Source organism: Lissotriton helveticus, chromosome 12, assembly GCF_964261635.1.
Source record: "Lissotriton helveticus chromosome 12, aLisHel1.1, whole genome shotgun sequence".
Classification (NCBI taxonomy): Eukaryota; Metazoa; Chordata; class Amphibia; order Caudata; family Salamandridae; genus Lissotriton; species Lissotriton helveticus.
In genome coordinates this window covers 122,949,441-122,955,258 of record NC_136073.1, presented here as the reverse complement: position 1 = coordinate 122,955,258, position 5,818 = coordinate 122,949,441, and positions in this window count along the sequence as shown.

Here is a 5,818-nt window from a genome sequence, read left to right as displayed (position 1 = left end):
TGAGATCCCAGTGATGTGTATGGGACCATGATACAGAGTGCCTGAGGCCCAAGTGATGTGTTTGAGACTATGATGAGACTCCATTCAACTGCATGACACAACGACATTGAAAGAGTGATTCTCTACAGATGTGTTGGGACCGCGATGAGCAGTAGACGAGATTCCATGGTTGTATGGGACCTTGATGAGGAGTACCTGAGGACCCATTGATGTGTATGGGACCATGCTAGGGAGTACCTGAGAGCCTGGTGATGTGCATGGGACCTTGATGAGGAGTACCTGAGGTCCCATTGATGCATATGAGACCATGATTAGTACCTGAGGCCCATGTGATGTGTATGGGATCATGATAGAGAGTGCCTAAGGCCCCAGTGATGTGTATGAGAACATGGCAGGGAGTACCTGAGATCCCAGTGATGTGTTTGAGACTATGATGAGACTCCATTCAACTGCATGACACAATGACATTGAAAGAGTGAGACTCCACAGATGTGTTGGGACCGTGATGAGCGGTAGTCGACATTCCATGGATATATATAAGGGTAGGTGAGACTCCATTGAAGTACACAGGACAATGGCGGGAGAAGGAGTGAGACTCCATAGAAGTATGTAGGACCATGGTGGGGAATGTGTGAGACTCCACGGAAGAGCATAAGACCATGATGGGGAATGAGTGAGACTCCATGGAAGTGTGTAAGACAATGGTGGGGAATCAGTGAGACTCCTTTGAACAGCATATGACCATGGTGGGGAATGAGTGAGACTCCATGGAAGTGCGTAAGCCATTGGTGGGGAATCAGTGTGACTCCATTGAAGAGCATAAGACCATGGTGGGGAATGAGTCAGACTCCATGGAAGTGCGTAAGACAATGGTGGGGAATCAGTGAGACTCTATTGATATGTATTGGGTATTTAAAACTTAATTTAAGTGCATGACACAATGCCCTGGAAAGAGTGAGACTCTGAAGCAATATGGCGCCTGACTGATGGCCGCACAGATCACCCTTTGTTGCTGAGTAAACCTTAAGGTTGAATACTTGATGCAGATCAACTAAATCCTCCGTAATAAGAGATCAGATTCCCCCCCCATGACTTACCGGCTGGAGGAAGACGATTTGACCCCCTCGCTGTGGCAGAGGAGCTCCTGACGGTGGTGTTGGTGGCTGCCCGGGTGGTGTTGAAGGTGCTTCGGTGGATTGCGATTGAGAACTGGCGAGGAGGAGGGGCTGGAGACGCCAGAGCCGAGATGTCAGGAGGGGTCGTGTGGCTAACGACGGAGAGGTGCGATAAACCAGCTGAAGCGGAAAGGATGCCTCCAAAGGCAAACCGAGGAGCTCGAGGGAAAGCTCCCGACTTGCAGGTGAATACAGAACCCAGGAATAATGCTGGGATAGCTGTATCTAAAGGAGTTATAATAGCGGGCCCCGTGAGCTTGAGCAATAGTGCCATGGCAAAAGGCACTGCGACCCAGGACTGCTTGAAAAAAGTTGAGAGCCGTGCTGTACCTAAAAAGGGGGAATTAAACAGCGGCGGTAGAGGGGTCAAAGGGGCAAAATCTGGGCTAGGGGAGGCGACACACTATTGTTGATTTCTTCCCCCCAACCCCGCCAACTCCCAAAACCGATACCTCTAAAGCGGGGAAAAACAGGCAAAATGAGATAGATAATGCTAACCAAGACCAAAGGCAGACTCATATGCCAGATTCTCTTTGTAACATACAGCCCGAAATCGTCCAGATGAATGAGCTCCAAGGTGACACCGCTGCAGAGACTAGTCAAAATGGTGAAAATTATAGCTCATCAGAAATCTCCGATATGGGCCATTTACTATTAATGGAAGAAGCACAACAGGGCACAATAACCGGTTTATCCCCAGTGCTGGAAGATCTAGCTGGCACCATGGATCAACTGAACATGATCATGTTAATAGAGGGGATAGCAGCAAGCAAGGGCCCAGAGGACACGTTAGACCTAGGGGACAAGTTTTTTCCAGTGACGATGGCTCCGAACTTAGCCCTTCTGAAGCAGAAGATAGCAGTAATATCCAGCTCTCCAGCTCCACCTCCGGCCCAGGCATACCACAGAAAGCTATAGTTATTAGAAAAAAGAAACTCCTGAAGAAACAAAGAGACTTGCAAGTATGGGAGAAAAATGGAGAAGGAAGTAGAGGAAGCATGGACCCTACTTTAAAATGGGATTATTCGGCTACTAGGAGTACCTATCCGGATCAAACAGGACAGGAGGATGAGGAGGCTGCACCCTCCTTAAAACTGATATTCGACTCAATCAAGCAATTACAGGAGGAGACCCGAATGGATGGAAAGAAAAACAGATTGGCAACAAAGCAGCTTCAAGGTGCAGTAAGAAAAATGGCCAAGGCATGCACGGATACAAATGCAACGCTGACTCATGTGGAAGAACGCACAACAAGCACACTAGAGGATAACCTGGTTAGTACTCAGGCACAGGCTGAAACATATGATAAGCGGCCCATAGATCTTCAATGGAAAATGGAGGATTTTGAAAATTGGCAAAGACGCAACAACCTCTGGATTCTTGGTGTCGAAGAAGGTATTGAAGGAGAGGATGTGAGGGCCTACATTTTGAGGTTGATGAAAGGAGCCTTTCCAGAACTCCAGCATTGGAACTGGGAGGCTGAGATACAGCGTGTTCATCGCTTTCCCATGACACCTAGAAAGCCTCCACAACCAAGCAGGGATGGAACCAAAATGCCAAGAGCAATTTAAATTTACTTTGGAAATGTCCTGCTTCGTGAAGAGGTATACTCTAAAGTTCGCCCCAGCGCCAGAAAGACTTTTGAGAACCAGTCCTTCTTCACAAAGTCAGACTATTGCCATGTCACCGTGGAAAGGCGCTGGCGACTAAGAGAACTGATTCAGCCGTGACAAGCCATGGGAGCGCAAGCGTACCTGATGAACCCTGCAAGGCTAAAGATCATCTATAAGAACACTTCCAGAGTCTTTACCTCAGAGATTCAAGCTACAGCATTTATGGAAACTCTAGGGGCCTAATTTATGAGGCCGCGCGTCACTTTTACGCCACCAGTGCATCACCAGTAGCGTAAAAATTGTGCCTTGTTGCACCTTATTTACAAAGTGACGCATCTAGGTAGATGAAAAAGGGGGAAAAAGGGGGGAAAAATCACCATCTTGCAATGAAAGTACTTCTGGAATTCACATAATTCAAAAAATGGGATCCAGGATTAGGCATCAAGCGCCAGGTTATATGCAGCATGAAATACTATACACAAACTAAACACAGTATGCGAATAGTAACTATTAATATATGTGGGTTGAACGATGGGGAGAAGCCAGTATGATTATCTTTTTAAAGAAAGGCAAACCCCCTACCGAACCCGGATCTTATAGGCTGATCAGCCTAATGAATAGCGACGCAAAGATCTACTCAGGAAGGGGTACGGCGGAACATATCAGGAGAGTTTGCACCTTTGTTTGATGGCACCTCAGTCACACGAGATCCTATGGTGCTTATACTGCTGGACGCGGAGAAGGTGTTTGATAGGGTCTCGTGGGGCTTCCTTTAATCTGCACTGGAGAATGTAAACATTGCACAAAAGCTATAAAGGCACTGTATAGGAATCCGAAGATTCGACTCTGGGTGATGGGGGGACAGAGCAATCCAAAAGATATTACGCTCGGAATGAGGCAGGGGTGTCCCTGCAATCCCCTCCTATTCGCTTTCTATATTGACCCCTTATCAGGAGAATTGAGGTGAACAGGGGCATCCTCCCAATGCGGCCAAACGGCTTTGAAACAAAGATCTTGGGTTATGCAGACGACCTGGCAATTACGGCCGTAAACCCATCTGTAGCTTTAGATGAAATAAAACATGAGGCAGAATGCTTTGGGGCAGTTTCTGGCTACAGACTTAATCGGGGGAAGACACAAATTGTAGTCAATGAAAAGACCAGTTTTGTAGATCCAAGAGTGACTGATTGGGCTACTTATTTAGGGGTTATTATAACCTCAGATTTAACCAAAGGTGTTGAGAAGAATCTCGCTCCAGTGATTCAGAAATCAAAGAGAGACCTTGACAGGATGAATAATTTACATCTCTCAATTGTGGGAAGATGTAACATTATTAAAATGATATTCCTTCCAAAGGTTTTACCTATTCAGGACGATACCCCTGAAGTTTAACAATATTTGGTTTAAAGAAATGGAGAGAATGATAAACTGGTTCATCTGGGCTCAAGGGAAGACGAGAAGGGCACTCAGATTTATGTCCCTCCCTAGGGAGAGAGGAGGCTGGGCGATGCCCGACTTAAGAGCATATTATTGGGCCGCCGTGATGCAATACATTCGTGGGCTATTGGGCGACAAGATCACCGACCGGTGGAGGCATGATGATGCTATTCCGGACGTATATGAGCAACTTTTAAAAGGTGAAGCTCGCAACTGGCTTCTGAGGTTTACTGAAGCCAGCTACTATAAAAAAGTTAAATTCAAGACTCTGGGAGCAGCAATATCGGTTTGGACCGCTATTAGGAAAAAGTTGGGATTGGGCAGAATGAATTATTATACTCCTCTATTCATGAATCCATCTTTACCTGAGGTCTTTCATGATGGTGTCATGAGGCGGTGGGATGTTTTGGGTGTTAAAACTATTGGTGACATTACTGATCTCAATGGCATAATTACATTTGAAAGAGCCCAAACCCTGTTTAATCTGGAGCACAGGGAATTTTTGTAATTTTTACAGATCCGGTCGGCCCTTGCAAGGAAAAAGGGGGGGATCAAGAGCATTTGGCAGAGACGTAGTCATGGAAAGGGTGCAAGATCCTAATGGGTGTACTATCACCCAGATTTATGGTGAGCTGAGCCAACAACAAAACGATGATCTGGAAAAATATTCCGAGAAGTGGCAGCGGAAGTTGAGCATTGAAGGGGGCGAGTTCAGGGCCTCACTTAAGCTAGGATTTACGGTTTTAAAGGTGGCCAACCTTCAAGCTCAACATTTTAAATCTATTTTTGAAATCTATTACACCCCTGTTAGAATAGCTCAATGGGGTGGGACTATGGGTTTTTGTTGCCCCCGCTGTCACAGCGACGAGGCTGATACAGTTCATATGTTCACCTCCTGCCCTATGTTGGATCCCTTGAAAAGGGCGATAGAGCACTTTATGGGACAAACTCTGAGGATCCAAATACGAATAACCAATGAGCTGGTGGTTTTAGGTGTGGTTAGAGATGATGTTCTAGTAGCTCACCGCAAATGTATATTTCTTGCCATGGCGGTAGTTAGGATCTGTGTTGCATCTGCATGGAAGAACCCTAACCCTCCAACAATGGGTGTCACAGCTTTTAGCCATACATAATTTGGAAAAGGGGCTATATGAGAAGAAAGGGTGGAAAGCTATGAAACTAGGTAAACACATTTGGGCCCCGATAACGAACTGGAAGACAAGATTGGAGTGACCCCAGCTATAATCCTTGGTCCCGAATATAGTAAAGTTGTATTTGTATTTGTCTTGCTCCAATTGCTCTTTTATCCTTTGGGGAGGCAGGTATATGGCGTGATTCAGATTTAATGATTTTTGCCTGTTTTCTCTTTTGATTATTTAGCTGTCGGATGGCTTGGCTAATTCTTTTTTTTTCTCTCAGTATTTTACAGTGTAAAATTTGTCCTTGTCTTCTCTGATTTATCTTTGTCAAGAAAACGTATATAATGTCGGATTGTTAAGGAAAGATTGAGACTCCATTGACGTGAATGAGCCTCCAGCAGGGAGAAGGTGAGACTTTATGTATGTGTAGGAAGCTGTGAAAGGGTGTAGGTGA